Raw genomic sequence first — 22,594 nt, 5'->3', positions numbered from 1 at the left:
GTGTTATGATGCTTGTCCGATTTTTTTGTGATTAAACATTAATAAACATTAACATGTCTTTCTCCCCCACATAAATTAAGATTCTTCAAGGGCCATGTAATTTGTTTTTGTAACAGTACTAATGATAACATTGCTTAACATAGTACTCTTAATAGATATATACTATATAAATATGTATTATATTTTATATATATATATATATATGAATAAAGAATTTGACTGGTTCTGAGATAGTTCCTCAACCCGACAGGCTGGACAGGCTGGTCAGTTCTTCTTTTTTTCTTCTTTCTTTCTTTCTTTCTTTCTTTCTTTCTTTTTTTAAAGATTTTACTCATTCATTTGAGGGAGAGAGAGAGAGAGAGCACAAGAGCAGGCTGAGGGGAGGAAGGAGGGAGAAGCAGACTGCCCCCTGAGCAGGGATCCCGACGTGGGACTTGATCCCGGGGACTCTGGGATCATGACCTGAGCGAAAGGTAGACGCTCAACCAACTTAGCCACCCAGACATCCCTGGTCAGTTCTATTCTAGTTCTTGCCTTTGATCATTTTCCTCCTGTTGGAGCTTTGGAAATTGAAGGGAGTCTTTGGACAACTGTCTGTTCGTTTAAACCAAATAGCTGTTCGCATCTTCAGTCCATTATTGTATGAGTTTAGGTAACTTTACCTGCTACACATTCACACAAGTTCATGTCCCCTGTGATTTGTAAAAAACAGGGCCAAGAAATATACTTCCAAAGGGTAAGAGCCAGCCTGAAATTTAGCTCAGTAACATAAGTGCAATCCTATATTTGATCTCTGCTTGAAAGAGGTAGCAAGCAAAGGAGAACAGAGAAAACACTGCTTTCCCAGGATAACCCCCCACCTACTTCATAACTTCTTTACACTGTAGTCAGCCTGGGGATCAGTTTGTTTGACTGGCGTTTCAGATTCATCTAGATTTCCATTTATACAGCAAATGGTGCTTTTTAAGTTTTCTTAGAAGAACCATTATTTCTTTATATTTTTGAGGGGCTGGAAGTTTAAATAAATATACTTAAGAAAATCCCTAGTATAATATTAGAAATTGTATTAGTGATCTTGAAATAAACAAGAAGGTAAATAGGATAATAAAAGCCTCTGTGTTATAGGAAACTCAATGGTTAATGTGGCACAAAACCTGGTTATAAGAATCTGACCTGATAATTTTCATTCTTTTCCTCCAGCCACATTTCTCAGCCTTGGCTCCTCCAGCTCCCTCCGACTTCAAAAGAAACTCTGAATAAAGAAGGAGGGCACACAATAGAAGAATTGGTCTGATTATCCCTCTCTGTTTGGAAATGGGTAAAGATTATAGATATGTTTTCTTCTTTCTGTGCTTTGGACTATGTAATGTCAATTACCTCAAGCAAAACCCCCTACTCAGGCTAATACACAGATTTGGATCATGCCAAAATTGCATAAAATTAGAAACAAGATATTAATAATAATCCATAATAGTGTAACCAAGTGGAATGCATGTTTATTCTCATTGGTTTTAGCCGGTATAATAAAAAAAGGTAAATTAGAGATTTAAATTTATATTTATTATACCCTGACCTTTTTTGCTCTTCTCTTACCACTTTATATTATGAATGAGGTAATTAAAAAGAGTCTCTTCTCTTTTATTCCATTATGGCCCATTTTTGCCCCTTTAAATGTATTTGTGTGTTTGTGAATGTGTGTGTGTGTGTGTAGATTGATTATTTTAACCAATGTTTGAAAATGAAGTTGTAGTGCTAAAGGTCAAACAAGTGAATTAGCTTGACCTGGTAATTAAAAGACCATGTATGAAGTACTAACCAGAAACACTGTAGGACTTTTCATTCTCAACCCAAAATGAAAAGGCAAAGCATAATAATCCCTTATCACCTGTGAAAATGATGTCAGGAAATGTTTTCTCAGAGTCAGCTACTGGTCAAGACTTACATCAAGTTAAACAAAATAATGAAGGATCAGGATTCTGGAAGGGCCAAAAGTTCGAACAGGAGACCTTTAGCCTTTCTGCCTGCAATGCATAATAATACTTCCTGTTTGTTTGATAGGTGCGCTCCCTGAACATAAAAGCCTTTATAACTTTTAAGTTAGGAACTAAGTACTCTGGTCCCATTCTTCCTATTTAGGATGGCTGTCCACAGAAGTGAATCGATATAATTTGAACTACTGAGTGAAAACAACAACAAAAACAAAATCGTTACTGGACCAATCAACTTCAAGCTGTGTCTTATTAGGCTTCCAAAATATTTGGGATTGTCTGAATTAAAAAAGAATTATATGTGATTATGAATGAATTTCATCCAGGTTGGTTTGCTGTTCAGATGCCTTTAATAAAGAATCCATTTCCTTACAAGAGTCTAGATAGACCACACCGTTCTGTATTAACCAGACATACCTTATGGCAATAACAACAGTTGGAGATTTGACCTGAAGAATGCTTCAGTTTGAACTATTTCTGCTCACGAATAGAGAAGATTGCAGGTAAATAATGTGAAGTAATTTTCACTACTAAAATAGTTTAGAAATATATAAGATATAAAAGAGGTTTTTTTTTTTTAAATGAATTTAATTATTTAGTAAGCCCCAAGCTTTAGTGGTTTATCAGTTTTTAGCCAGTTTTTAGGTCTGACTTACCAATGCCCCAAGAAAACAGAGCAAGAAACTTGAATGCAAACCTTTCAACCAGGTAACTCTATAGTTTATAAGTGGCAATGAATGACATTTCCTCAGGAAAATCTTGGAAATTACCAGTGTTGCACGTTTTATTAATCCATGTTTAACCTGAAGCCTAGAAACTAGTGCCCCTTTCTTCCTGTCTTCAAAATTTCTATTACCAACTGTACTATGTTGAAGTTTATATGACAGGCCATTTCAACACTTTTGTTTAGTTAAATGGAAGTGCATCACTTTTAAAGAAAAGCCCTATTGCCAAAAAATATAAACAGCCCTAACTTTGATTAATATAAATATTTAAAAACCAGAACATTCTGTTACATCTTGCAAAAACAATTCTGATGTAGCTGATGGGAAAGAAAAAGTGCTTTCATGCCTTAGACGAATCCAACAAAATACAGCTGCAGAACAAAATTTTAAGTAAATATGAATTGTTTGTCTTTTCACAGGGCTACGGTGTTTACCTAAGTGGAGTTATTTTAGAACACTTTATGTTTTATTAGTAAAAATGAAAGTTTTTTTTTTTTTTTTTACAATTTCAGTTCTGAAGTATTTTATTTAAATTTGAAAGTCCTCTAATTAAAAACACCATTAAAAATTATTCCTCCTGCCCAGTTTAGCATTTTGCTAATAAGCCACTGGACAAGAGATGTGTGAAATGAATAGATGAAGAAAAACGTTGACAGCAAAAGCAAGGTCTGAGGGGGTGAAGGTAGTTTATTAGGCCCCGTTTGTCACGAATGGCCCTGCTGCACATATAAAAGCAAATCCCTCTACCTTAGAAGATTAATTCTGAAGGAGGCACTCTTGGGTCAAAGTATACATAAGCGTGTGCCTAATCTCAGAGAAATCAGGCTATTTTCTCACAGCAATTAAGCAGAGGTCTGGGGTTTCACCCACAGTGTATTTAAACACAGGATACAATTAAACCCCAACGTATTAATATCTTTGCTCTGCAAAATTGCTCAGGAAATAGATTTTGCTCTCTTTCAAATGAAAAGCACGGCAAATTAAGAGAATAACTTGATGCTTTGCTAAGTTGCTTGAAATAAGAGTGTCGTATTTTCTTCTAATTGCAAATGTCTTCTGTACCTAAAGACAGTTCTTACTCTAGGATAGGGTTATAAAGTTTCTAGTTCCTTTGGTCTAAACAATGAACCTTAGAAGTTTGCATGAAAATGTATTGTTTTAAACTGTAATTTAATTTCTTATTGAGCATACGCTAAAAATCAACTTCTTAAAAAGAACTCACTGTTTTATAAAGAACTCACTGTCCACTACCACCAAAATGTCACAATTAGGAAGCTTTGCAACCTATGTAAAGTGTGAAAAAGTAAATGTAAATCTTAAGCAATCAAATGTTCAGAGGGACTGCTTTCTGCAGAGGTTTTTCCTGAAGCTTTTTTATTCATATACTCATATCAAGGCAAGAGCTAATCTTCCAGAGAAAATTACTGCCAGGTTAAAACACTACTTCGAAAATGCTAAATTTAAAAACAACAAAATAACTTTTATTTCTTGTGTGTCAGTTTCCTAAAGACAAAGATTTTAATAGTACAAAAGCTATATGAATAAACCATCACCTTCATTCAGATCTTGAAAACAAACAAACAAACAAACAAACATACTCTTCTGGTATTAAACAAATTTTACCCATATTGTAATTATTGTTACTTCTCTTTTGTCTCCCTTGAGATTAATATCCCATTTAATTGCCCAACCAAATGCTCTGTCTTTTTGAGGAGGGAAGTTGTTCTTGGAATAGGAAAGGATAGAAATAGTTTTTCATATATATAGCTGACTCGATAGTTATTTCATTTATATAAGAGTTTCTAGCAAGATGGTTATCAGTATATGACACAGAGAGAATTCTTATTATTCATGACTTATAGGCATGTTCATAGAAATTAATAAAACTGAAAGAATGAAGCAAAATTGAATCTGATGGGCAGTGGTGTGTGTGTGTGTGTGTGTGTGTGTGTGTGTGTACACTAACATGTTTCCCACCTAATACTCTTTTGTTGCTTTTAAGGGATGAGTACTTAAGGTACTCATCTTCTTAAGGTGAAGTACAAAAGGCAATGTCCCCTTGGAACCACAAGACAAACAGCTTAGGCACTTTTTTGATGTGTGCTGGGCTATGTGAGAAGGCATGCAATCTGAATTTTACGAAGGATTGTTTTAATAGGACCAATGACTTTAATAGTCCTCCTTGCTGACATCACTGGCAAATTGGTCTACTCTGTAACCTTTAAAAGTGCAGCATATCCCAAAATGAGTTACTTATTAAACAAATGTTCTTTTTTTTGAGTGCAACTGACCTTTAAATGATTATTTCTCAGCACTTGCAACAAAGAGAATCTCACCTATCACCTTTACACTTTTGATGCTACAGTGAGTAGATCCATAACCTTTTCACAACACTTACCATGCCACACAACATGGAATTACAAACGCTAATGAGCACCTTTTCTTTTAAGGGGAAGTCGAGTTACTTTATTAAATTGTTGCAGTATACCGAAGCCATGGGAAAGTCTAACAACAAATCATTATTTTTTTGATCAAGCTGAAACCATTTTAGAAAATAGAATTCCAAGGCACCAAAGCGTAATTTACTCCTAATAACAGTTTCTACTGAAGTTTTCCCCCTTTGGCTTCCAGGGTGTGTGTGTGGCGGGGGAGGGAATGGGGGAATTACACAGTGGTATTTGACTTAAAAACATCATCTTTAGGTTCAGGCACTTACAAATATTTGCAGGCAATTTGAACTAACTTATAGACAACTAGTACAGCACCCTTTTTCACTAACTAGAAGGAAAAGCTTTGAAATTTCAGAAGTATTATTGATGGAGTATATATATATATGTATATTTATACACACATATGTGTATAAAATATGTATGTCTCCTGTGGTGTTAGAGATTTTAAGATTATGCCTTCCTCAGAAACTGGCACCTTTGTAAGATGTAATGGGTATAATCAAGTCCTGGTTTTCTTTATTAAATAGAGCTGGAAATTATAAATCTTATTCTTCAGGAATCAAATCAAATCAGCACATATTCGAAAGAGTTAATGTTTTCTGGGATCTCTTTACTAATGTAAGGAAATCCATGTTACTCTAAGTCCCAGTGGTCTTTCCTGGAACAGGTAACCTATTTATACTTTAGTAGAACTACTGAATCTGTTAAAGGTTTCATTAGCCTAAAGAGAAGCAATATTCCAATTTTGAAAAATTCTGAGAAAATTTTCTTGATCCGAAGGATTCAAGTCCTGGAATAACCTAGTATGTCCATCCCTGACATACATTTTACCCAAACAGTAAGGCACAAGTACTTTCTTATGTTCCAATGTAAGTTTTTTTTTTTTCCCCTTGCAAAGCTGACCTTATTTATAAAATACTGTTTTTTAAAAAATGGGGTCTTAACGATTCTTGAATATGAATCCTCCCTAACATAAAAAGGTGTTTTCATGTGTGCATTCTCTGTCTCTCCTCTTTTCCCACATTTCTTACCAAGTGAGCCTTATTGCCATGAATTATAGAGAAATCTGGGAAATTTTTCCTTAATAATGAAAAATAACTTCTTGAAATAACATTCACTTACGGTTTTCTTTTCGGCTCTGACGCAGTAGTATTTTGTAAAGCATGAGAGGCAGACAAAAGACTTCATCAGAGAAATCAAAGTTAATGTCCTTTGGAAACATTGGGCTCTGAAAGGGGAAAAAAAAATAGCAGAAATATGACTTATTTGGCTCCCCCTAGTTTAATTTACAAAAAGGCAAATCAGTTATGTTATTGGCATGTAATCACAAAGAAAAATACACAGACTTAAGACTAAACCGACTCATTGTCAAGACTTCCAGGGTCTTATTCATTAATTATGGTGGCTGCCAGCAAACAACAGAGGAAAATCAACAATGCTGGATAAAATAATCATCAAGGGCTTCTATGTCTGTAAACTATTTAAATTCTTGAAATTGAATATTTATGATGAGTGATGCTTCTTTAATGTATACCATATTTCCATCAGCTCTCCGCTCTGCCTGCGCTTGGAAAGCCCAGACGCACCCGGTGCTTCGTTCACACCCACATTTCACTCGGTTCCATCCTGGCTCCCTCAGCTAACACCATCCCATCAGAAAACTGGACACCCAGAGTCACTTGCTGTTTTTCCGGGGCCTGCTTATTTTCTAATACCCCTCTCATCTTTAATAATAGCACAGTTCAGTATCCTCTCCGCCTGTGCCCAGGCAGCCCCCGTGTAAAACGGCTGTGAAGTTTATTTTGTGCCCATCAGTACAATGCAAACCAGAGTGGGCTTACCTCCTCGGGGTTAGTGAACCCACGTTGTCTGTGAGCACAGACAGCACTTTGGCCCCAGATGTGCCTGGTTAACTGTACAAGCAAAGAGGATAAATCCACATAACAATACTTCATTCACCAAGGAAATCTGCAGTGGATTACAGCTTCTCTATGGTTAAGTCTGGTCTTAATTTACTGCTTTTATTCAGTTTTCAACCACAAACGAGCCCCTTATGAGGCATTCACTATGCAGAATTGACAACTCTTTTTATCTACTTGAAAAATATTTTTGGATAATAATTTATGGTTACAAAATATGTTAAGCAGTTTCAATAGTTATATTATATTCTTTCAATGCTTAATGATGCAGTATCCCCTGTAAAAATGGAATGCCAGGAAATCTGGTAATTTTACATACAGTATTTATAACAACAGAGCAATTTGGCCATATAGAAACACAAATTAAAAAAAAAATGCTGCATATTTCATAGGAAGTCTTTTAAAGACATTTTTTTAAGCTCTTAAATTGTATCTCAGGAGAAAATCAGAGTTCAGAACAGTGTCTAAAGGCCCTATATATGGGTGAAAAAATAATTTTGGCAAGCACTGTATTTTATTTATGGATTATTATGTTTAATATAGCATATTTTGAACACTCTTCAGAAGGAAAAAAAAGCTGCAGCTCTCTTTGAGGACATGAGGGAGAGTTCATATGCTATTTATATTTTATACATGAAACCAAAATATGTGGTAAGTTTGTACTTCTTTGCCATCAAAAGTGTTCTCTTAATTTATATTCTGAATTAATGCCATCTTTTTAAAAAATCCATCTGAAGGTGTTCATTATTATTGGGCATAGAGTCCTTTTTCAAGCACTGATTGCCAGTAACTGGAACTACTCTGGAAACCCCAAATAGACTAAAAAGCATCATATCCCTTTAATAGTGGCAAGTGCCAGTAACAACGTTTGTCATTTTAGTTGTACAGCTTCTAATATTGCCAGCCTAGTGACCCTATAACCCCAAACGGAACCTATGTAAGTAAATAAGAAGGAATGTATTTTATAAATGGAGACAATGGAAACAATGTGGCTGATGTTCTTTGGGATGATGGAGTTCCTTTCCATCGCTTTAGATTAATTTAAACTGTGGGTATCCAAAGCTTTATAACTTTCCTTTTGGCAGAATTTGAGCACTTTCAGACTCATTGATACTAAGGGATTCTTCCCATTGCAGAATGAACTCCCTGTAGATAAACAAAGGGAAACATTCAATGGAGGTACTTGCTGTGTTTTCCTCATTAGTGGCTACACTGTCTTGAGCAGGGAATGAGAGCTTGGGGAAAAGCATCCTTGGCATTAACAAGAAAGGACATTGCTTTTACAAGGAAGAACACTTTATGGTTTTCTAAAGCATCTCTCCTCAAGTGCCATATGTAAATCATATGAAAAAAAAAAAATCCACCCAAATTGTATGTGTGCTTCAGGGGGGAAAAGCTACGTAAACGTGCAATAGAAAAATAATGAACTATATCACTTTGGTTAGTTAAGCAATTATTGCTTCTTTATAGACCCAAATGCAGTTTGGTTTTCATCATAAAAACAGGTGGGGTTTGCTCTTGTTTATTGTTGGTGGTGGTTTGTAATTTTGCTGGAAAGAATTCTTTATGTTCTCGTTCTTGTTATTTTAGGACTTGGCATGTTCTGCCTTTAATCTGGTAGCTAGGTTTCATTACCTTCCTAGGTGTTCTAATGAAGGTGTAAAAGAAAAGGTTAGAAAGGTGATAAATTAGACAATAGAATCATCAGATTCAAATGCCACTTACTATAATTCCAAAATCATGTGTCAGAATGGTTTCAGTAACAATATTACAGCTCCTTTCTGTTGTTTATCTCCAACACGTTAACATGTAGTTAAGAGCAACTTCTGGAACCGAGTATAGAGCTTTGGATTTATGACAGCGGCGGCGAACCAGCCTCATTAATCTGGGCAAAAATAGTTTCTGATCATCAACCATGGGTCGATGAACTCAAGATTCTGAGAAAGGCTTGGTACATTCTTCCTGAGCCATTTAGTACGCAGACCCAGAATGTTCCTCCGTCCTTTATACTACATCCTGTGTACCCGGATGCTAGTCTCCTTCTCCTTCCTCTTCCTGCCAAGCAGTATATGTGAAGCTAGAGTGGGAGGGTCATTTAACAATGAATTTCTCCATTGTATAACCATTACAAAGCTATCCAGGCTAAAAAACTTGTTGTTTTTTAAGTCACTGTGCAATTTCAAGGTTTTAATGGTCCTTAAAATATAATACCCTGTGTCATTTATTTCCTGAAGTGAAAGCTAGTGGCAGCCTTTGGAATTCATGTAAAACAAGTGGTTCAAAATAGTTTGAAGAGAGAATGAAAACTTGATAAGCAATTAATCTACCCTGAATGCTTTCCTAATGGTTTGTGCCTTTTCTTGCTGGTTTAAAAAAAAAAAATCCAGATGTATTCAAAAGAAAATCAAAGAAAATATACATCTAGATTTTTCTATAGTGCATTTGTTCGAATGAAACCCACACACAGTGAGGCAGGAAAGATTGAACGTTCAAATAATTTAAAAATAAAGGTGTTTCTGGTTGAACAGTGGCAACTTGATTTCTTTTTTTTTTTTTTTTCCCCGCTAAAAAATTTTTTGCCTGGAGCTATGGGAGAAGGGAAGGATTTGAAATGGGAACTGCATACATGAACATAGAGACGGGGCTAATTTCCTAACAGGATAATCCTGCAAGTGACACCTCGTTGAGGAAAAGAACTTGTCCTAATCTGACTGCTAATTTGTAGAGGCCCAGGTTTAAGAATTAAGGCAAGCCAGAGACACTGAGACTCAAGATTCAGCTACGACATAGAGCTGAGCCCACTTGATGTGTCTGCCAGCCTGTGTATCACCAAGGAGCATGGCGAGACTAGATAGAAGACCTGCCGGTCTGCTGACATATTGTCTGAGACACTGTATAGACAGAGGTGATTCTTGTTGGAGAACTGTGTGTGGTAGACAGATTGAAGACCCAGGAATCCATAAGTAGAAGGGAATGCATCTCAGTGGTTAATGGGATCAAGAGGATGAAAACCCGGCACAGATTCATGCAGGGTGTCAATAGCTGAGATGACAAACAAGATCATGACTTTTCCCACTTATTAGAGCTTATGTCTTTCTCCCTCGGCAGAGTGGAACAGGGCAAAAATGGCAAACCCAAAGACAGAGAAAATCAATGAAAGGCTGAAGAGTTACATGAACAAAATTAACAGGGATAGGAACAAAGTCAGAGAGCTTACTTTTGAGCAAATGCCAAAAGTCTTAGGAGCTCCTGGAAGCTGGGACATTTCGAAAGATATTCCTTGTAGGAAAAGGATAACCATGCCTAAAATGACAAGCATGGGATCCAGCAAGATGATGTGGGTGTATGGGACTGATCCCGAGACCGTGCCTCTTTATTTCTGAGTGAAGAAGTACTAGAGGTTGAAGAACTTCATAATACCATACTTACTGCATAAGTATGGGGATTGCATACATACATACGTATATCCCCACACCTAAATTAATTGCTTGGTAAGCATATATAGGCTTATAGCACAGGTTACCAAAGTCCCAAGGCATAGAATCCTTACTTAGGGACCAGGTAGAAACACCTGAAATGTGGGTGTGTGGTACTGGGCATTCCATCCTATTTTTTGGCACCTACCAAAAGACAGGCCTCGATGGAATCTGCCATACATTCTGTAACCCGGATGAGTACTGCATGCCTGTCATCTGAATGGGGTTAGTCTCTGACTGGAGTATTGCCAAGTAACCCAATTTTAGAATAGCACAAATTTTAATTATATGTTTCATTTAACTGACACCTGTCCTTGGAGGCTGTCATTAAAATCTAACAAGCTATGATGTGGGAACTATTATTATCTATGATTTATAGAGAGGCAAAAATAAATAAGGAAAAAAAAGGAAAGGGTGAGAGGTTTGGAGGAGTGGTATGATTTAAAGACTAGAAATTCCACTGGCAAAAAAGCGCATCATATCAACTACCTAGAAAACGCATAGGAAATGGAAACCCAGATCATTGACTTACTTGTGTTTGTGGTATGATTTTACTAAATGTCCATTCATCCTTCCCTTCATGTTGTGGGTATAATATGCTACTCCTTTCCTCGGTAAACTGGGAAAAAGTATATTTTTAAGTAAAATGGTTGAAACTGAAATGCATCAGTTTTAAAACTAAGCCGCACCAATTGTAGAATCCCCTACTATTGGTCTTGCACATTTCATCTGCTGAAGAGGAAAAATGTGGTAAGGAAAGGTTTAGGGTGCAAAGAAAACAAGGTAATGTGTTAATGGTTAAAGAATTTGAATAGTGGGTACATGGGGGCTCATTATACTATTCTATTTACTTTAGTGTAAATTTAAGAGTGGTGCCTGGGTGGCTCAGTTGGTTGAGTTGCTGCCTTTGGCTCTGGTCATGATACCAGCGTCCTGGGATGGAGCCCTGCATCAGGCTCCTTGCTTGGTAGACAGCCTGCTTCTCCCTCTGCCTCTCCCCCTCCCTCTGCCTGCTGCTTTGCCTACTTGCATGCTCTTTCTCTCTCTCTCTGTGTCAAATAAATAAATAAATAAATAAATCTTTTTTTTAAAAAGAAAAATTTTAAAGAAATTTAATTTGGAGAGGCTTTTATTTTAGGTCTTGTACAAATTTATTTGGGAAAATTAATTCATTTTATGCTGCAAAATTTGGCTATAAACAGAACAGTACATCTTACATTAATTATATTATATTACTGTATTTATGTTAATGATCCCACTGTAACGATACTATTCTCCTAAAAATGGAAAAACCAAAAGATCTGTATATACTTTTCTACTCTCCACATTCACAACCTGTCTTTTTTTCTTTTTTCTTTTTTTTTTTTACAACCAGTCTTTTTATAACAGCCCTGGGTTTCTAGACTGAATGCCAAATATGCTTCCCGTTTAGATCAAATTTAGCTTTAACTAAAATAATTAGCCCTTGGTCCTAATTCTAATGGAAATTTAAGACTCTTAATATTCAGTAATAGTAGCACCATTAGATACTGCTGCTAACAGTGATTTATATGAAATAATTAGCAGACTGTTTCTGTGGTAGATACATGCAGAATTTGTCCTAAACCAAAGGCAAAACAATAATAAAAACTACTGCCTTTTAACCTTTCCATGAATTTAAATAAAAAAATGTGTACTGGAATTGCACATTAATAAGGCCTGTTAAGCTCTGAAGAATATTTTACATTCATCTGTAGTTCATCAGACAGGTTCATGACCTCAGTGGAATTGCTTGTAGCTCCTGCAGTTCTTAAGCCGGCATGGGAGAAGACACGAAATACTATTTTATGATTAGAAAATTCTACCAGAATTGACAGAAACAAGGGAACACATTCCCATATTGAGTACATGCTATGAAATGAGCACATATAAAAATACAGATATTGATGACTGACTTTTCATCCTCTAGGTACCTTAAAAAGAAGCAGCTAACAAGAGCGAACTATAATGCCATAGTTCTAGTCTTAAAGCAGGAAATGGGAGGGGTCAGCCTCTTCCCTGTGTCTGGAGGTGCACACGAAGGGAAACCACAGCCTTGTTTCCCAGTTTTCTAAGTTACATGATCATCACCAAAAAATCCGTATGAAGTTTCTCATTAAAAAGACTTTTTCCTCCCTAAGCAATATCTGTTTGGAAGTATCCTAGAGTTCATTTATCTTGCGGTTCCCCGAATCCCCCCTGAATGGCCGGTATTGTGTGAAAGGCATTTCCCACAAGGCTGGGCTTGCGGCTAGCAGAGGTCCCACTACAGCCGGGAAGTTAGTCCAGTTGCTTCTCCATCCCTCAGCCTGAGAAAATTTCATCCACAGAGCTGATTCATGCTACTTCTTTGGATCTGCTACTGGCAGCACAATAAGGGATGAATGAAATAAGCACTCAGCAGCTGAATGCCCTTAAAGACCACTTGGGAACTTTATTTGGTGCCAAATAAAGTGACCTGCCAGTGTCAGCTGCGGGAAGCATATTGTACTGGGCTCTGCAGTCTGTCCCAGTAGCCTATTCATTTCTGAGGAAATTTTCAGGTATTGAATTTTAATCCATGATGCCCAATTATAATTTGGGACCCTTTTACATTAGAGACTGGGCTGCACCCCATTTGGCAATTAAGTCAGAGCTGCCTAATACATGATTTTAATTTCCGGAAAGCAGGTGCTTCCTTTGGTCAGTTACCAATCCCTGATTTTCCTTCATTCTTTAGCTTAAACCATTTTCATTTCATAGCCCCCGCCCCCCCTTCTATAAGTATTCACCACATGTTAGATGATTTTCCTGCTTAAGCCTGTAGGGATTCCCATAGGCTTCTTTTTAAAAAGTGCATATAACTTCTTCAAAAACTCATTTTGTAGGTATCCATTTGATCTCAATTTCATAATAACTTATTATATTTTTTTAAATAACCTGAATAAAGATTTGCTTACCTTACCTACCACTTGCAGTTATGAAGTGAGACTCCCCAGAAATATTTTCTGCATTAGCTTTCTTTGTTTCCTATTTTTACCAGTTCAACTAAAGACTTCCCTAACAATTCAGAAATGATTTTTGTTTGAGTTATCTTTACAACTCTGTGTCTTCTCCAAACAGTGCTTTATGGTTCAAAATAAATGTTTGAGAAAGCACCTTAAAATACAAACAACTCAAGTATCAGGTGCCGAATTTGGAGGCAAGTGTTGTATAAGTTAAAACCTATTCCGGAAAGAAGTTCCCCTCCACACACATGCACTGAGATGGTGCAGTTTTATCTTCCGAAAGTACTTTGTGTAAGATCAGCCAGTACCAACAGAGCTGTAGTGAGGAGATTGGGAAACCAGATGTCCATTTGTGCTGATAATGACAGTGTCTTTAGCCCTTCCATTGCTATGAATGAGCTGCCTACCTCACTATTTCCATTCCCACATATGAATTATAAAATGCTGTTGAAATGCTGTATAAAATGCTGATGACCACCCTAGGATTAAATTTAAACCTTTGGTGGCCATAGATGGACTTGTCATTCCTAAGGGAAGTGAGTAAAAGGAAGCAGAACCAAAGCAAGATGAAACAAAATACTAAACCAAAAATAAAGAAAAGAAAAGGAAAAGAAAGAAAAGACGTTAAGAATAGAGAAAAAAATGGGGGAAAGCAAAGAAAAGGGGTGCTGAAGTTGAGTGCTACCATCAGTTGGCTTGATGAGCTCATTGTTCTACTCCTCCTCTGCAGGCTGAGGCCACAAATGCCTCTTGCTACCTAGCTTGACTCCACTGAATGTTGTTTAATAATTAACTGAGGATTAGCAAAATTGATCGTCTTTAATGGGACCATGGCAAATGTTTCTTTTAAAAAGACCGAAGCAACCAAATTCTGGATTTGAAAGATGCAGAATTAGAGAAATTTACAAAAACAGTCTGTTACCTAACAAAAAGATCTATTTAATATTTCAGTTTAAGAATTAGCTGTCCTAGAATATAATAAATAAGATTTGATTAAAGTCTGTGAAATTGAATGCGGTTGTGTTTCTCAAACTATGTTCTAAGAAACACTAATGTCCTGCTAGATATTTGATGCTTCCTTAAAAAAAGCATGCTCTCATCAAATACACTGTAAGACTCCAAACCATATTTGCCCTCTAAGGAAGTCACAAAGCTTATTACCACATTATAGACGCTGCGAAGACTGGCATGGGAAAAAACAAAACAAAACAAAACCTGTTTATGTTGAATCCAGCATTTTATACACACACACACACACACACACACACATACACACACAGGCTATGAAACTTTTTTTTTTTTCTCCTTAAAACACTGTTAATAATTTGCATTTTCTGGAACACAGTTATAAAGCAGTGTATTCCAATATTAGTACTTATTATTTTGTTGTTGTTGCTTTTGTTTTGAAGAGTAAAAATAGCTGAATTACAGGTTTGTGTTGACTTTGGGACCAGAATATTAAAATTTAGTACATCTGCTTAATGCACAATTCATTGAAGCTGGGTATGAACCTTGTACTTCATGTCACTGCTTGTGTTTACCGTGCCTGTTTTTCTGTATTCAGCCCCTTAGCGTTTTAGGGTCCATATTTAGTTTTCCATTGTATCTATGAGGACTTGCATGATGCTTAGTACAGTGTAGGCACTCAGGGAATATTTGTTCGAATGAATAAATGAACACTGTAGTAGACATCTTTTTATATTTTGGTTATAACCACATTAGAATGTAATTTTGGCCTCAAAGTAAAAATAACAGAAGTAAAAGTGAGAATGGCTAAACTGAACTGGTCTTTAATAGCTTTGTCAGAGGCCAGTAAATTCCTCACCAATTACTCTATTGTCTGATGCTTCATTGCTTCTGTTAGCCAGTCTGTTTGAAGTCAATATTCATTCTATTCTGTAATTTTCCAATTTGTTTTTTAAGTCTTTATATCTTCAATTATCTTCATATAGCTATTTTTTACCTGCCCTTTACTTTTTGTTGAATGACTTCTTAAAAGCAGACTCATAGTGAACTTCATATATCATAATATGCTCTGAGAAACTTCACATTGAAGAGAAGAGAAAAGGCAGTGAAGGCGTGGGAATGAGTGTGTGGTATAGAAGAGGTAAAAGAGGTAAGATGTTTAATTCATTTGACAAATATTTACTGAATGCCTATCCTATGCTGGGCACAGAGTATAGTCTAGACAATTCAAGGTCAGACAAAAATATGAAATATTCATCAGACAGGTATCAACAGAATTAAGAATTTTCAAAATTTCATCCCCCCCTCCAGTTAGTTCATACTAGAGAATGGCTTGGTATTTTTAGAGTGATGATTTCATGTGTAAATTGTTTGTCTTATCTATTTTGCTCTGTTTCTATCTTGACAAGGCTGCCAACTTTCCTGAAATTGTACAATATTTTATGGGTCAGGACAAAACCACGTAATATGATTCTATCACATAAAATTTAAAGTAAATTTAGTTACCTTAAATCAAAGTAGTAACTATTCAAAAGTCCACCTAAAGAATGGTTCTGACCATTGGTTGGTAAACTATATCCTTTGGGCCAAATCTGTAAAGTTTTATTGGGACACAGCTACACTTACTCACTTACATCCCATCTGTGACTGCTCCATTGGAAAGTTGAGTAACTGCAAGAGGGACTGTATGGCCTACAAAGTGGAAAATATTGACTATCTGGCTATTTGTGGAAGTAGCATAGATAACCCTTGGCAGTTCAAGTAGGAGCAAAATGGTGGATCACTAAAAATACATTTAACATCTCCCTTTGGATATTTTTGTTCCTATATTGGAGTGTGATGAGAATATTATTCTGGAAATTCTTAAAGTTCTAAGTCAGTAGCAGTTGGAATTCCATTTCACTGCTGCTCTTTTGTTCAATATTAAGTATGGACATGAAAAACTAGAATGTTTGAATTTTATGTCTAAGTTTTTATATTCTATGCTGGCAATATAGGACTTGTCTCTGCAGGCGGAATACTTCAGTACATATTGTAGGCAGGTTCCAAGGGGATCTATTTCCTGATATCCACTTCCTTGTGTCATCCCATCCTTCACAGAATAGGGCTGACTTGTGTAATCAATAGGACATTGTGGAAATTATGGAGTGTGACTTCTGAGTCTAGGTCATAAAAGGAATTGTGATTTCTGTCTTGTTCTGAAAGAACCAGCTATTATGTTTGGAGGACACTCAAGCAGCTCCCTGGAAAAAGGAACTGAGCCATCTGCCAATGGCCAATGAGGAGACTGAGGCAATCCATGAACATCCAGTGAGGGAGCCATCTTAGAAGCATACCCTCAAGTCCCAGTTGAGCCTTGATGACTACAGCTCCTGCTGACATTTCCACCACAACCTCCTAAGAGACCTGGAGCCAGAACCATCCAGCTAAGTCACTCCTGAATTTCTGACCCTCAGAACTATGAGATAATCAATGTTTACTGTTTTAAAGCCACTAATTTTGGGGTAATTCATTTTCATTATGCAGCAATAGATAACTAACACAATGGGGGTTCCCCGGTGACTAAGTCGATTAAGCCTCTTACTCTTGGTTTCCGCTCAGGTCACGATCTCAGGGTCCTGGGATGGAGCCCCACATCAGGCTCTCTGCTCAGTGGCGAGTCTGCTTGAGATTCTCTCCCTCTCCTTATGGCCCTCGTCCTCTGCCACTTGCACACTTGCATACATGTGAGGGCGTGCTCTCTCCTTCTCTCTAAAGTAAATAAATCTAAAATAAAAAAAAATCTTAAAATCTACCATGGTGTATGAGAATGTGAGCTCTGACGTCACACAACTTGTGTTTGAATCCTGGATCAACCACTTACTAAATGCATGACCTTGGGCAGATGATTAGCTCTGTTACTTAGTTTTCTCATCTAGAAAAATGGGGGTATAATTTACATCAATATCATAGAATTGTTGTGAGGAATTCAATGAGGTAATGAGTGAAAAGACTTCCTAGGAGGTAGTAATTGTTGTATAAATGTTAGCAATTATTTGCTTTTAATTACCATTAGAATGGGCTCCAAGTTACAAGAAAGAATTCTTTCAGACCTCTTTTTGTTTTTTTGACAACTAAGTGAATCCATAGTAGAACTTTAAAGGACTTTTATCGCACATCCTAGAGTTTATACGATTTAAAACAACTCAACTAAATATGGGGTGGGGGGAGTCAGTAAAGCAAGGAACTACAAGAAAAGGCCATTGTCATTATATTGGAAAACTAAGATATATACTAGTTCTGCATAATATTATGTATAAAAACAACAGAGGATGAAGAACAGGCTGTTATCCAAGAAAACAGGTAAAATTCTATAGTCTAACCCTGACCACAAATTTTAAAAAACACAATGACAAATGAAATTTTTGGTCTAATTGGCTAAAACCTAAACCACACATAATGTTTTTTTGGTAAAAATAAAAGATAAATAGCAAAATAATATGATGCTTTGCAGGTTGTTTGAGTTATCTAACCCTTCTTTAATCCAGGGGATTATTGAACAAAACCAATGTTCATTCAAAAACACTTAGGAAATCTGTTGTGGATTACCAATATCATCAGTTAAACCTGTTTCAAATTTATTGCTTTCATTCAGGTTAAATAATAAAAGGGTCCATTTGTCCCACCACATGTATATACATGAATTCAGCTTTCATCATTCTCTACAAGTTTAATCCAGTGATTTATGTTTTTTAACGCATATTCAAGGAATCTGTTGAAGAAACTCATCCAGACAGACAGAAGAGCAGGATGGGATTAATAGGGTGTAGGCAGGATTTAAGCTGGTTGGTTCAGTTCAGTATAAGTTAAAAGAAACAAAGAATAGAACACTGTAACCCTTCTTGAGGTTCTAATCATTTTAATGACTTTAACAAAAAAGAACAGGCTAAGGTCAAGAAAGTTCAGAGACAATGATCCCTGTTTCTAGAAATACATAACAGGAAGAAAAGCCACTGCCTCAGCTGTTCTTTTTTTGACAGTGAAAAACACCACTGTATTTTTTTTTTTTTTCGGGCAAAAATCTGCCTTCTCTTTAAGTCATCATATTAATGGTTAAATTTGAGGTTTCAGAATTCTTGATTTTCTTTGTGAAACCATTGTATTTCACTTACCACCACAGCAGGCAGCAAAGGCTAGGAAAAAATTGGGCTTGCTGACTTTTTAAAAAATGTTTTACAGCAAGACAATGTATTACTTTGAGATCTTCAGATAGCAACTGCTCAGATACAAAAAAATACTATGACTTATCTTATTATTGATGACTTTGAACCTTGAAAAACATTCACTTTAAGTCTTATAAGAACAAAATATTGGAACATGAGGAGGAAAAAGCTTTTTCTTTTCTCCCCCCAAGTAAAGCGAACGCGGTTCCATTCTCTCAGGTATTTTGTTTCGGTGACATTCTAATCTTTATACACATTAAGGACTTTCTTTGATAATATTGTTTCATTAGTGTAAAATGTATTTTAACAAATATGCTCTTTTCCATTAACTTCTTTCCAAACACAGAGGACAAATGGAGACTTGATAAGCATATATCAGCGCTTCATTGCACCCGATATGTCTTTTCAACACTCATTTTGTTATAACTTTCATAGTTTAATGGAACACCTTGGGCCATGAAGTATTTTGTGTTCATTAACTTTTAAAAAGGAAGAGATATGCTATCTAATTACCAGCACTAGGGCCAGAATATGAGGTGCTCTTCATAGTTTTCTGTTTTCTGATTCTACCCATGACACAGACCAGATGTGGGGTCATGGAGAATGGGAAGTAGACTTTGGTGCTGTCTGATTGCACTCTGTGATGGTGGGAATGCATTGTCGCTGTGCTGGCCCAGAATGCAGCTGCGACAGGTGGCCCTTGTTCACTTGAAGTGTGATTAGTACAAGCGAGGTACTAGGTTTTTTAATTTACTTACATTAATTTGTTTCAGTTTAGGTAGCCCCATGTTGTTCGTGCCTACCACAGGGAACAGTGCGTTTCTGACCAGATTTTCAGAAAGGACAGCCATTTCCACAACAAATGACTATCTTAATTTGTGGCTCCCGCCATTCTTATTTCCTGTATAGATAATGTCTAAAAAAGATCAACCTTTGTGTTATTTTAATTTTTTAAAATTTTTTGTTTGGGGGGGTTTAAATACTACAGGTTTAAATTTGCTAGGGAATGCCTGTTTTTTGAGGTACTTTGCATATACAGACACTACAAGATGTATTTAACTGCTTTCTACAAAAAGTTGAGCTTCTCAGATAAAATTAAATTTACATGTAATTGTTTCAAATTTATTATTTATTTACATAACTGGGTTTCTGTCTTGTTCAATATCATGATTAGTTTAAAATTTTTTCAAACAAGTTTTCAGAATTATCTTCAGTATAAATAAAATACTATGAGATCTTAATTTCCTAGTTATATGGAAAAGTAAAATATTGGTTTCAGCTTTGTCTCAGGCAAAATATTCCTGGAAATACACAATATCATATTATTCAAGTGTTGCTTACATGATGACTTGAGTTCAAGTAAATTTGTGGAGTCAAAGAAAAGAATGGATACAAAATCTGCAACAGACTCCTGTATTTCTATAATTGGCTGGGTTTAACGTATTATGTTAATATACATTTTATCCTTTTATTCTAGTTATGAACTTCTTAATTCATCATTTTATCTTTTTTTAGTTCCTACTATGTTGTATTACAAGATTATGGGCAGACCATTTAGTTTAAGGTCTTTTGTTTGTTTGATTCCAGTAATGCCATTATCATCTGCTGATAAAGTTATTTTAAAACTGTGATTGGCCAAAGCCAGTTAAGAATAACCTAATGGCAACCAATACCTATTTGTGGGAATAGGAATAGTTTTTTAAATTCACTGAAATACCCTTGAATTTCCTTTCTCTTAAAACTCTGTATGCAAATCCCTTTCTTGTTGTTTGTCTGAATTTATATATGCAACCAAATCCACAGCATATGCAATATTTCAGTACTCTAAATTCCTCATTTTCCTTTCTCAATTTTTGTTCTTTTCAGATAAGCCCTGTCCATGTATCCCATAAAGAGCTGCAGTATCTTCACTATTCCAGCCCCAAATCTATTCTGCACTGTCAATCACATCCCCTCCCAAGGTACTTCACTGCACACAAATCAAGTTTGAGTCAAGTCTACTTCTAATCAATAGATCCTTATAGATTGTTTTAGTATACCTAAATCACTTCCCAGAAAATATCTCGCCATCTCATTTCTAATGGGAAAACATTAGATGAGATTTCAATCTGGGCCACTAAAGAAGAAAGGCTAATGTACGCTTCTGGTCCATCAGGGGCCTAAACGCCATGTAGTTCTTACATGAAATGGGAAAATGTTTTCTCTCAAGTCAAAGACACACACATGAGGGGAACATTTTAGTGCCAGGGCAGCGTAGAATGAAGGAAAACGGCTGAGGGAAGTGCAGGCTGCCGGATTGTTTTGAACTGTAGAAAGTTTATGCGTTGCCTTGAAATCTCTGCAGTGTGGTCAGGCAAGTGAGTTCTAAAAACACAAGTGCCTCTGAAGCAAAAAACGCTAGAAATCTTTTCTTTTTTTTTCCCCTCTCTCTTTAGCAAATCAACAGCAAATGTGGCTACTAATGGTACATTTTGAATATGGCAAAAACACAGTCCATTTATTATCCATATTCCAGAAATATTTATTGCTCTAATAAGACAGTTAAATAGTATGCCAGGCAGCTGTTCTTAACAACCTGTCCTGTTCTGTAGCTAAGGGGAGTACTGACAAAATTTGTCTTTATATGTTGTACTTTCCAGTTAACAAAATGATCTCCTACCGATAATCTTATTTAATCTTCATAGTAGCACTGTGAGAGCTAGCACGTCCTTGAACCACAGTCCAGAAACTGAAGCTCTGTTGGGTAAGGGAGTTGCCTGTGTTCAAACAGCTGACATATTAGAGCTGTATCTTTAAACATGAACAGAAGATTCCAGAAACTGCCTGCTTTTCATTATAATATACCAAAAATGGCTGGGGCACCTGGGTGGCTCAGTGGGTTAAAGCCTCTGCCTTCTGCTCAGGTCATGATCTCAGGGTCCTGGGTGGAGCCCTGCATCGGGCTCTCTGCTCAGGAGGGAGCCTGCTTCTCCCTCTCTCTCTGCCTGTCTCTCTGCCTACTTGTGATCTCTGTCTCTGTCAAATAAATAAATAAAATTCTCAAAATTGACTTAGAGAAAAAAAAAAACAAAAATGGCTACTTACACTTACCATTTTATTTTTTTCTGATATTTTAAATGAATATTTAGTTTTGGAAAAATAAAAGCATTTTGGCCTATGTGACTCCTAGGCAGACCTACAGTGTTTCTCAGGGTATGCTGGAAACCCATATGCTGCAATCTGCAGAACATTAAACTCTGTGTGAATTTGGATGGAGGCTATTGAAGGACATTTGCTTCAGGAGTTTTGCTAAACCTAGACGTAGACCAGAGTCAACAGAGACTTTGGTCTTCAGTATCCTCTGAGAACAGTTTCTTGACTATGGTGGGCCACTTCTAAGACAGCACCAATAATGCCCTTCTCCTAGTACTCATGGAAAAATCTCCTCCTCTGGAGAATGAGGAGGGACCTAGTGACTTACTTCTGTTGAATAAAATATGGTAAATGAGATGGTGTGTCACTTCTGAGATGAGTTTACAAAAAGACTGATTTCTGTCTTATCCATGATCTCTTGTTTTTCTGCTTGCTCATCCTCATGGAAGCCAGCGGCCATTCTCCAGGCTGCCTGTCCTATGGGGAGGCCTATGTGGCAAGGAACTGAGAGGGGTTCCAGCCAATGGTTCATGAGATACGGAGGCCTCTAGTCCAACAACACACAAGGAACTGAGTCTTGTCACCAACCATCAGAGTGAGGCTCTAATCTAACCTTGAGGTGACTGCAGCTCTGGGGATCACTTTGGTTGTGGACTTATGAGGACCTGATCCAGAGGATCCAGTTAAGCTGAGCCCCAATTGCTGGCCCAGAAACTGTGAGATGAGGTATT

The 22,594-nt window shown here is 36.6% G+C and overlaps 1 protein-coding gene across 2 annotated transcripts in view; it reads right to left on the bottom strand.

Annotated features, from left to right (window-relative positions):
• ADGRL2 (adhesion G protein-coupled receptor L2) overlaps nucleotides 1-22,594 on the bottom strand; it is a 606,730-nt gene that overhangs the window by 377,992 nt on the left and 206,144 nt on the right. For both annotated transcript variants that reach the window (XM_082687753.1, XM_082687770.1), the window contains exon 4: nucleotides 6,286-6,391. The gene's annotated coding sequence lies outside the window, so the exon portion shown is untranslated. The remainder of the gene's footprint in view (nucleotides 1-6,285; nucleotides 6,392-22,594) is intronic.

This window comes from Mustela nivalis, assembly GCF_964662115.1.
Source record: "Mustela nivalis genome assembly, chromosome: 10".
NCBI classification, from domain to species: domain Eukaryota; kingdom Metazoa; phylum Chordata; class Mammalia; order Carnivora; family Mustelidae; genus Mustela; species Mustela nivalis.
The sequence above is the reverse complement of the archived record's forward strand: the minus strand, read 5'-3'. Positions and strand labels throughout refer to the sequence as shown.